At 45.4% G+C, this 12,027-nt stretch overlaps 1 protein-coding gene across 1 annotated transcript in view; it reads right to left on the bottom strand.

Annotated features, from left to right (window-relative positions):
* Nucleotides 1–12,027, bottom strand: part of TMEM40 (transmembrane protein 40) — an 85,736-nt gene that overhangs the window by 6,657 nt on the left and 67,052 nt on the right. The gene's annotated exons all lie outside the window — the stretch shown is intronic.

Below are 12,027 nucleotides of genomic sequence, written 5' to 3'. Positions count from 1 at the left end.
AGATTGTTGAATATAAGATTAGAGATTTTAACATCATAAAACGTGAAAAGATGAGAGAAGCTCACTGAAACATACATATTTAGACACCAAATATTAGACAAAGGATAGCATCAAAAATACACCGAGAGGGGCACCTGGGTCGCTCAGTTGGTTGAGCGTCTGACTTCAGCTCAGGTCACGATCTCACGGTCTGTGAGTTCGAGCCCCCCGTCAGGCTCTGTGCTGACAGCTCCAGAGCCTGCAGCCTGCTTCATATTCTGTGTGTCTCTCTCTCTCTGCCCCTCCCCTGCTCATGCTCTCTCTCTCTGTCTCAAAAATAAATAAAAATATTAAAAAAAATACATCGAGAATTCTTACAATCAATAGAAAAAAGGTAAACAAACCAACAGAGAAAAAATGGGCTAAAAACTTGATCCAGCTCTTCCCAAAAGGGGAAATTCAAAAGGATACTAAATATGTTTAAAAAAACTAATAAAGTGCTTAATCTCATTAACAAACAAGAAAATGCAAATTAAAACACAACAGGATAACATTCTATGCCTAACATATTGGCCCAAATTAAAAAGCCATCAATGGGGCGCCTGGCTGGCTCAATCAGGGGAGCATGTGGCTCTTGATCTCAGGGTCCTGAGTTCGAGTTCCATGTTGGGTGTAGAGATTGCTTAAATAAATAAACTTAAAAAAACACACTTAAAACTAAAATAAAGAGACATCAATACCAAGTGTTGGTAACCTGATAATGTCACTGGATGTGTCAGAGGATAATTTGTCAACCACTTGGGAAAGGAGTGTGGTTTAACGTAGGAAAGTTCAATATATGCACACTCTGAACCAGCAATTCCACACCAGGAATCCCTGCACCAGGAAGGACGTGCACAATGTTCATAGCATCATCATCACAACAGCCAAACACTGGAAACCACCAAAATGTTCATCAGGAACAGAAGAGATAAACTGTGACATGCTTGCCCAAGAGAATACTCCACAGCAGTGCCTCTCAAATTTGAGCATGCTTCAGAATCACCTGGGGGGCTTTGTGTCCACCTAAAATCTGGTACACGAAATCGCTGGAATCTACTCCTGAAATCATTATTGCACTATATGCTGACTAACTTAGATGTAAATTAAAAAGTAAAAAAAATAGGGGCGCTTGGGTGGCCGAGTCAGTTAAGTGTCCCGACTTGGGCTCAGGTCATGACCTCACGGCTCATGAGCTCAAGCCCTGCGTCAGGCTCTGTGCTGATGGCTCAGAGCCTGGAGCCTGCTTTGGATTCTGTGTCTCCCTCGCTCTCTGCCCCTCCCCTGCTCACACTCTGTCCCTCTCTCTCTCTCTCTAAAATAAATAAACATGTTTTAAAAAGTAACACAATAAAAAAACAAATAAAATTAAATGAAAACTAAAACAGGGGCGCCTGGGTGGCTCAGTAAGTTAAGCATCCGACTTCGGTTCAGGTCATGATCTCGCGGTCCGTGAGTTCGAGCCCCACGTCAGGCTCTGGGCTGACCGCTCAGAGCCTGGAGCCTGTTTCGTATTCTGTGACTCCCTCTCTCTCTGACCCTCCCCCGTTCATGCTCTGTCTCTCTCTGTCTCAAAAATAAATAAACGTTAAAAAAAAATTAAAACTAAAACAAAAAAACAAAAAACAAAAAAACACAAAACTACACACTTGTACACAAATGCTCGGCAGCATTACTCATCACAGCCAAAAAGTGGAAATGGCCCAAGTGCCCATCGACAGAACAACGTATAAACAAAATAGTCCATACAATGGACTATTATTCCACCATGAAAAGGAATGGAGTGCTGACACACAGTACAGCATGGATGAACCTTGAAAACATTATGCTAGGTGAAAGGAACCAAAGGCAAAAGGCCACCCATTATATAGTTCTGTGTATATGAAATGTCCAGAATAGACAAATTCATCGAGGCAGAAAGTAGATTATGGTTGCCATGGGCTGAGGGAAAGGGAAATGGGGAGTGACTGCTGAGGTTTTCGTGGGGGGGTGATGAAGACGTTCTATACTAGATTATGATAATTGTGCATCACTCGGGGACTACAACCAAAGCTATTGAGTTATACCCTTATTTAATTTTTTAACTTTTTTTTAAAGTTTATTTATTTATTTTGAAAGAGACAGAGAGGGAGGCAAAGAGAGAGAGGAGAGAGAGAATCCCAAGCAGGAATTCCCATGAACTGTGGGATCATGACCTGAGCCAAAATCAAGATTCAGAAGCTTAACTGACTGAGCCACCCAGGCACCTCAAGTTATACCTTTAAATGGATGAATTGTATGCCATGTGAATTATATTTCAATGGTGTTTAAAAATCACATATGCAGGGGCACCTGGGTGACTCAGTCAGGTTAAGCGTCTGACTTCCACTCAGGTCATGATCTTACAACTCATGAGTTCAAGCCCTGCATCAGGCTCTGTGCTGACAGCTCAGAGCCTGGAGCCTGCTTTGGATTCTGTGTCCACCTCTCTCTCTGCCCTTCCCCTGCTCGCTCTCTCTCTCTCTCTCTCAAAAATAAACATTTAAAAAGAATAAAAATAACAATCACATATACAGATTGCAGACCTCACCCCACAAAGTTTGTGATTCAATAGGTCTGGGACAGGGCCCAAGACATCTCATTTCTTTCTTTCTTTTTTTTTTTTTTAATGTTTATTTGAGACAGAGAGAGAGAATGAGCTGGGGCGGGGAAGAGAAGGAGGGAGACACAATCTGAAGCAGCCCCCAGGCTCCCAGCTGTCAGCACAGAGGCTGGTGGGGGCTCCAACCCATGAACAGTGAGATCATGACCTGAACCGAAGTTGTATGCTTAACAGACTGAGCCACCCAGGCACCCCAAGACATCTCATTTCTAACAAGTACAGAGATGATGATGACGGTGGTGGTGGTGATGATTGGCATTGGGTCCAGGACCACGCTTGGAGAGCTCCCACTCTGCAGCAGTAAGAACAATCAAGTTACAACTATACACAACTACTCCAGACTATTCCAAACCAGCGTTTACTTTGCTTTCTGAAACTTAAAAGATTCCTTAAATTCACCTCCTGGACCCAGGCATCCTTGCTGTATCCCTGTCCGACTTACTGATGCTGAGAATGGGCCACTGGCCTGGTAGATGGGGCAGGCAGGTCCCCTCTCTCCTCCTCCCTCAGATACCCCTGTGCTGGAGTTGCCTTCTGGAGGTGAGATTGCTCCCCACCCTGCCCCCTACAGTTCCCAGACACTCTTCTCTCTCCTTGCTCCTCCTTCCACCCCAGGCTCCCCTCCCAATTCTCAGATTACCCAGGGTCCCCTGAAGCCCCACAGGCCACCCTCTCACTGCAGTCTTAAATTTGCAAAGGCCCACCTCTTGGGCCCTGTTCTCTCCTGTAAGGGCCATGTTAGAGGTGAAGGAATGGTGCATTTTTAACCTTGGTTGAGCCCCTATTAGGTGCCAAGGACTATAAGCAGTGCCCCTCATTTATTCCCACAACTACTCTATGAGATAGTAATAATATTATCATCCCATATCACAGATGAGGAAGTCAAGGCTGGGAAAGATGAAGTAACTTGCCCAAAGTCACACAGTCAGTCAGAATTAGAAACCAGCTTCTTGGGGTGCCTGAGTGGCTCAGTCAGTTAAGCATCTGACTTTGACTTGGTCAGGATCTTGCGGGTTTGTGAGTTCCAGCCCCACTTCCGGTGAGCTCAAGTCTTGCCTTGGGCTCTGCATTGACAATGCAGAGCCTGCATGGGATTCTCTTTCCCTCTCTCTGCCTTTATTTTTCCCTCTCTCTCTGCCCCTCATGGGATTCTCTCTCTCTCTCTGCTCCTCACTCACTTGCACTGCTCCCCCCTCAGAAAAAAAGAAAGAAAGAAAGAAGCCAGCTCCTTTCCACTTTGCCACTTTGCAAGAAGCCTTTTTGAGCCCCATTCTTTTTTTCTCCCCTAGAAAATTTGCATTCTCTTGGAAGCCTATTTTCCAGGTGAGGAAACTGCGGTCCACAGAGGGGCAAGGACTTGATTGAAGGCACACAGGACATCTTGACAGGGCCTGGGCTTCCTTCAGGAGGCCCAGTCCTCTTCCTCCCCAGGCCAGACCTGGGGACAACTGCTACAGCTGGGGTTGTCTCTGCAGTAACCCTGGCTGGTCCACTCTGACCATCAGCTCGGCCTCCTAGGCTGGGATGGGTCAGGGCCTATGCTCAGTAGCCTTGAGCCTTTCCCAGTGGGTAGGGCATCCTCCCAGAATTCTTTGCTCAGCGGCCGAGTCACTGAGGGAGCACCAGCCTGCTGTCGTCTGATCCTTTGCCTGCCCCTAGTCCTGCCACAGCTCAGGACTACCCATGTCCTCTGGGCCAATATCTTTCCTCCTCTGTGTCAGTTTCCTCTCACCCAGGCTTCGACCAGCCTATTCCCACTCTATAGTCAGAGGGGGCTCTCCAAAACTCAGAGCTGAATGCTTCACATCCCTCTCCCTGCAATTCCTTTCTATGGCTCCCCACGGCCATCAAGAAAAGCCCCAGTCCTCCTCAGTCAAGGCCCTTTGATATCTGGCCCTCCCATTGCCCCACCACAGTATTTCCAGCCACTCCCCTCATACCGCTGATCTCTGACCTCTTTAGAAGTACCCAATGTGCCCACCTAGATGTCAGAGAGCCTCTCAGCCTTTGCACACATTATTTCCTCTTCTCAAACCACCCTTTCCCTACCTCTCCATTTGGGAAAACAAGAGGTTGAGGGTAAAAACAAATAAAAGATGATGGGGCCTCTCCAGGGAGGGTTGTGATTCTTTCCTGTAGTTGCAGTCTTGGGGATCTCATCCAGTCTTGGGGCCTTGAATTTCATCTTCATGCTGATGTCTCCCAAATGTGTATCCCCAGCCCAGTCCTCCCCCTAGATCTCCAGACTCACAGACTCAACCACCCACATTTTTTACCTGGATGTCTGTCAGCATCTCAACCTTGACAGGCTACAGTATGAACCTTGTTCTTCCCAACATTCCATCTCCCCATTCCCAGCCCAGCCTGTCTGGTCTCAGTGGATGGCAACTAGATCCGAGCCACCATCATCTCTTGCCTCCTGTTATCTCATATCGGTGGAGTCATACAACGCTTGACCTTTTATGTCTGATTTATTTCATTTAGCATTATGTCTTTAAGGCTCATCCATGTTGTACATGTATCAGAACTTCCTTCCTTTTTATGGCTGAATAATATCCCATTGTATGGATGGAGCACATTTTGTCTATCCAGTCTTTCCTCAGTGGATGGACACTTGGGCTGCTTCCATGTTTTGGCCATAGTGAATAATGCTGATATGAATATTGGTGCACAAGTACCTGTTTGAATTCCTGTTTTTACTTCTTTTGAGTACATGTCTAGGACTAGCATTGCTGGATTCTGTATTTAACTTTTTGAGAAACTATGAAACTGTTTTCCACAGTGGCTACATCATTTTATGTTCTGACCAGCAATGCCCAAGGAAGGTCTGGCAGATGGTCCAGCCCCACATCCTCACCAACACTTGTTATTTTACGTTTTTTTTTTTAATTTTTAAAAATGTTTATTTATTTCTGAGAGAGAGACAGTCAGAGCATGAGTGGGGGAGGAGCAGAGAGAGAGGGAGACACAGAAACTGAAGCAAGCTCCAGGCTCTGAGCTGTCAGCACAGAGCCCGACGCAGGGCTTGAACTTGTGAACTGTGAGATCATGATCTGAGCCGAAGTCAGACGCCCGACCAACTGAGCCACCCAGGTGCCCCTATTTTGTTTTGTTTTTTAATGTAATAGGCATTCTAATGGGTGTGAAGTGATATCTCATTGTGGTTTTGATTTTCAACTCCATAATGACTAAAGATATTGAGCACCTTTTCACGGGCACACTGGCCATTTGTACACATCTTCTTCGGAGAAATGTCTATTTAATTCCTTTGCCTTTTCCCCCTCCATTGTTGAATTGGGCTTTTGCTGTTGTTGAATTGCAGGCGTTCTTTATATATTCTGGGTATATTGGATATGTGATTTGTAAAGACTTTCTCTCATTCAGTGGGTTGTCTTTCCACTCTCTTGTTAGTGTCCTTTGATGCACAAAAGGGTGTAGGTTTATTCTTCAGAGGAAACTGTAGTGGCAAAAGACACCAGGGGAGCAAGTTGCAAAAATTAACTATAACCATCTACCAAGTGGCCCAAACCAGAGCACCAGGATCATCCCAGATTCTCCTTTTTCCTTCACTTCATTCATTCATTCATTCATTCACTCACTCATTCATTTATTTATCAGACAAACTCAGAGTCTAGTGGGGGAGACGAAGATGGACATAGACAGTTCTCATGCTCAGTGTCAAGAGCCTGAACCCTGAGGAAAATCCAGGGGGCTAAGGGTGGGTGCACACACTTGAAGACATTCTGTGGTTTAGACCTTTAAGATGTCTTCAAATGTACCCTTTGTCTCTGTTCCTGTGGCCACCGGTATCCCTTGCTTCTAGTTTCACCCCGTTAGTCTGGGCCCTCTGGGATACTAGTGCCAGGATGGGATAAACTATGGAAGGATTTTATTAGGTGAAGCATCTGTGCAAGAGAAAAGGGGGAGTGGAAGGCTGGGAGAGCTGTCAGGCTGTGATGTCCATTTAGCCCAGATGAAGAAGATAGGGAAGGAAGGTTGGATGGAAGGGTCTAGTATGGCAGGTTGTCTAAGGAAGGTCTGGCAGATGTCAGGCTGTCCTGTGTCTCCCAGGAATGGGCCTGCCTTAGTATTCCCCTTGTGTTGTCATTGGCTGGGAGCATTCCATGGGAAGCATGGCCTTGATGCAAACAAGGAGCAGAACAGCCCTTGTCAGTTACAATCCTTGGAGTTCAAGGTCTATGAGGCTCATTTTTTTCTTTCTTTCTTTCTTTCTTTCTTTCTTTCTTTCTTTCTTTCTTTCTTCTAAATAAGTTTATTTATTTATTTTAAGACACACACACACACACACACACACACATACACACACACAGCGTGGGTGGGGAAGGGGCAGAGAGAGAGAGTGAGAGAGAGAATCCCAAGCAGGCTCCACACAGTCAGTACAGAACCCTCCATCAGGCTCACACCCACAAACTGTGAGATCATGCCCCAAGCCGAAATCAAAAGTCAGATGCTTAACCGACTGAGTCACCCAGGGGCCCTGTGAAGCTCACTTTCTTGAACTCCACAACCCACACAGTGGTGCCAGAGTGATCTTTCTAAAATGCAATCTCACTGTGCCATTCCTCAGCTCAAACCTTCCATGGCTTCTCAGTGTCCTTGGGCTAAATCCTTATCCTGGCTCTCAAAGTCCTGCTGGGAGAAAAGCGACAATTTACCTTATGTGCTCTGTTGCCCCGCTAATCCTCACTCTTATGCGCAGTCTATATGCCTCAAGCACACTGGACCGACTACTTGTTTCTTCGGAGACATGTACCCTCTTTAATTCCCCTATGCCCTTGCCCACACTCTGCCCTCTGCCTGGAAGGCCCTTCCCTACATCTCTCCCATCAAAGCCTAGCTCAGTGTCAAGTCCTTTCCCCAGCTTCCCAGGTTCAGTCAGCAGCATCCCTGGCTCTATCTCTGGTCCAGGCCCACGTCCTCTGGAGTAGACGAAGGATTCCTGTGGTTGTGTCAGAAGAAAGGGACAAACAACTACCACAGTCCTCTCCGGCTTCTCTCCTATCTTCCCAGAGCAAGCTGGCTTGTAATGGCCTCAAAATATCCTCATAACTCCATGTTCTCTCCAGTGGTTACAACAGAAATGCACCACACAGAATCCAGGGCGACAGAGATAGAATTCCACCCTGATCCAAGTGCTTTCTCCCTCCCTCCTCCGCTTGCAATCCTGCCTTCCTGGGCTTAGGGTTTAGTGCTTTATTTTTAGACCACACATTGCACTGGGAAACTGTTTGACGCCTGAGGTGTAATCAGACCCTGGGCTGGCCCTGGCCTTGAGCTCTAGCTGAGCAGAGGGGCAATGAGAAGGTCCAAAAGCTGTGCTGGGGGCTGGGGTCCCTGGGGCAGGGCAACACGCTAGGGCAGACAGAGCCCCCACCCTGAGATCCAGAGAGTGGGGGGGCTTTCTCCCAGGGCATGACCCACCTGAGCCCCTCCTTTGACACCTGGGGCCAGAGAGGCCAAGATTACCAGCAGCAGAACTAGAACTGAACTCATGTCCCCAACTGCACTGTGGGGACAAATTGGAAAGCAGAGCAGAAATGACTGTATCCTTGTTCTTGCTCTGGTCCCACTCCGTGTGCACCTCCAGCTTAACACTATGGAGAGCCCCCCCAACGCAGATGGCCTGCAGGCCAGATCCAGCTTTGTTTGGCCACAAATAATTTGAATTTTAAAAAATTGTGGTAAAATACACGTAACATAAAATTTACATCTTAACCATTTTTAAGTGTACACATTCAGTGACATCAAGTACTTTTTGCATTGTTGTACAAACATCACCACCAACCATTCCAGAACTTTTTCGTCATTCCCAAGTGACACTGTACCCATCAAACATGAACTTTCCATTCCCAACTCCCCCCGCCCAGCCAGCCCCTGACTCTGGCCTTTCTACTTTCTGTCCCTATAAATCTGACTACTCTAGGGACCTCATATAAGTGGAATCATACAATATTTGTCCTTTTATGACTGGTTTATTTCACTTAGCGTAATGCCCTCCAGGTTCATCCATGTCGTAGCACGTGTCAGAATTTCCTTCCTTTTTAAGGCTGAAGAATATTCCATTTATGGAGAGACCACATTTTGTTCATTCATTCATCCACTGATGGACACTTGGGTTGCTTCTACCTTTTAGAATTGTGAATAATGCTATGAACAGAACGCCCAAATATCTCTTTGAATCCCTGCTTTCAATCCTTTGAGGTGTGTGCCCAGAAGTGGATTGCTGGATTGCATGGTAATTCTACTTTTAATTTTTTTAAAGAAATACTGACATTTATTTTTTATTTTTTTTTAATCTTTATTTATTTTTGAGAGAGAGAGACAGACTGTGAGCGGGGGAAGAACAGAGAGAGGGGGAGACACAGAATCTGAAGCGGGCTCCAGGCTCTGAGCTGTCAGCACAGAGCCCGATGCGGGGCTTGAACTCATGAACCATGAGATTATGACCTGAGCTGAAGTTGGATGCCCAACCGACTGAGCCACCCAGGCGCCCCTACTTTTAATTTTTTTGAGGAGCCATTTTCCACAGTAGAATTTGAAATTTTAAAAAATTAGTTGCCAACAAAAAACATCTGGCTTCTGTTCAGAGATTGGAGGTCAGACATCACTGGTCCTGAACCAGCCTCATCAGGCCTCCTGAGGGACACCAGCCCTACCAGGCAGTGCCCCTTCCTTAGAGGTCTGGGACACAGCTCTGTGGGACCCTCTCCTGAGCTTCTTGGTTGTAAATCTCAAACCTGTTTCTTTTGTTCTCCAGTCCTAGGCGTTACCTATTTCTCTCTCTTAGGCTCTGTGATACCTCAGTGACCCCTTTTGCCTTTTCAATCCACCTGTGCCTGTTTAACATATCCCCTATATTAGATCTCTCTATTGAAACACCTGGTGTGGTTCCATTTTCCTGACTGGCTCTGGCTGGTACCACTTAGCTGCTGTTCCTGCCTGGGTGAAGCTGGACAGCAGCTGACCCCTTTGGTCAGGTATCAGCTTTCCTGGTTGCCTCACCCCAATTTCCCATTTTTCTACATCTGGCTGACTTGGCCTGCCTGACTTAAGAGATCTGATGTAGGCCCTGCTCTGATCAACGACTTTCCAATAAGATGTTCTTATTGAGAACCTACTCTGTGCCAGAGACTGTGTAGAAGACTTTATGCATCAACTATACTTGAATAATAAAAACAAAAGTAAAAACAAACAAACAAACAAAGGACTGCCTTCAAATAAAATAATATAAACCTGAAAAAACCTCCAATTACAAGGTTTTTTTTTTTTTAAGTTTATTTATTTATTTTGAGAGAGAGCAAGAGCAGGGGAGAGACAGAATCCCAAGCAGGCTCAGCTCTGTCAGCAAGGAACCTGACATGGGCTTGAACTCACAAACCGTAAGATCAAGACCTGAGCCAAGATCAAGAGTTGTTGTTGTTTTTTTTTTTAATTAAAACACATTTTTAAGTTTAATTTAGTTTTGAGAGAGAAACAGAGAGAAGCAGGGGAGGGGAAGAGAGGGGGACAGAGGATCTGAAGCAGACTCTGTGCTGTCAGCAGCAAGCCTAATGTGGGGCTCGAACTCATGAACTGTGAGATCATGACCTGAGCCGAAGCCAGATGTTTAACCAACTGAGCCACCCTGGCGACCCGGGAGTTGGGTTTTAATAAAACGTTATGATTTTTAAAAATCATGGGGTTTTAATAAAGTAATTATTATAATATATGAGACATAAAACTAGGCAACTAATAAAAATCCTTTATGGATGATTTTTTTAAAGTTTTATTTATTTAAGTAATCTCTACACCCAACGTGGGGCTCAAACTCATGACCCCAAAATCAAGAGTCACATGATCTTCCAACTGAGCCTGCCAAGCACCCCATGGATGATTCTTTAAAAAAAAAAAAAGATCTTATGCAATGATCTCATGTAGTCTTTGCCACAACACCGTGAGGTGGGCACTGCCGCGATCCCCATTTTACAGTTGAGGACACTGAGGCCGGGACAGAGAAGGTCTTGACCAAAATCACAGCCAGGCAGTGCCAGAGCCAGCCACAAAGACCCAACCTCCTCATAAAATGAGGCTATAACCACACCATCCTCAAGTCAGTAAGTTCATATTTCTATCACGAAAAGTTGTGTCGTATTTGTACATTTGATAAACACCTGACTTGTACATTGCAGACTCTCTTTAGAAGCAAGTTAAGTTGTACACAAATGCCTGAAATCAAAACCTCACAAACCATTTTTCATTCTCCTCATCTCTTAAATGGAAATCCTGGGGGTGTCTTGGTGGCTCAGTTGGTTAAACGTCTGACTTCAGCTCAGGTCATGATCTCGTGGTTCGTGGGTTCGAGCCCTGTGTCAGGCTCTGTGCTGACAGCTCAGAGCCTGGAGTCTGCTTTGGATTCTGTGTCTCCCTCTCTCTCTGCCCCTCTCCCACTCCCACTCTGTCTCTCTCTCAAAAATAAATGTTAAAAAAATTTTTTAATAAAAAAAATAATAAAATGGAGACGCTACCTCATGGGGTTTCCAAGAAGATTAAATGATGTGATATACATGAAGTACATAGCTCCATACTCAGCAGGTAAGAAGTGCTGAACAGATGGTAGCTATTGATATTATTACCTAGATACAGAGGGATTATCATGCAAAGCATGAAAAGCACAGTGGCTGGAAAAGATGCATATGGAAATATCTTTATGATATAATGGAAAAATCCTTATTATAAGTGCAAGAGAAAAGGGTCCAAAGTAAAAATAAATTACTCGTGCACTAAAGGCTCATGGGAAACACACCCAAACATCAACCGTGGTTGATTTTGGGCGCTGGGATTTGGGGTAATGTTTTTTTTCTAATATAAATGTTAAAGAGGTAATAAATGACTAAAAAAGAAGCACCAGGCTTTTAAAATTTATCTACAGATGCAATTGCGACCCTATTAGAATTCCTACTGGCTTCTTTGCAGAACTGGACAAGCTGCTCCTAAAACTTGCATGGATCCAGGACAACCAAACAGCCTTGAAAAAGAGGAGTAAAGGGGGAAGACTATGCCATGGGTGTCCATGTCAGGGTCAGGCTCAGAGCTGAATGTCGAGAGACAACACAGTTGTGACTATCAAGAACATTCCCAGGGGCGCCTGCGTGGCTCAGTTGGTTAAGCATCCAACTTCAGCTCATGAGTTTGAGCCCCGCGTCGGGCTCTGTGCTGACAGCTCGGAGCCTGGAGCCTGCTATGGATTCTGTGTCTCCTTCTCTCTCTCTGCCCGTCCCCTGCTCATGCTCTGTCTGTCTCTCTCTCGAAAATAAGTAAACATTACAAAAAAAGTTTTTAAAAGAACATTCCCTACCCGTAGGTCACTA

This window comes from Puma concolor, chromosome A2 (genome assembly GCF_028749965.1).
Source record: "Puma concolor isolate L17-30 chromosome A2, mPumCon1.1.hap2, whole genome shotgun sequence".
Taxonomy (NCBI): domain Eukaryota; kingdom Metazoa; phylum Chordata; class Mammalia; order Carnivora; family Felidae; genus Puma; species Puma concolor.
This window is presented reverse-complemented; position numbering and strand designations above follow the sequence as displayed.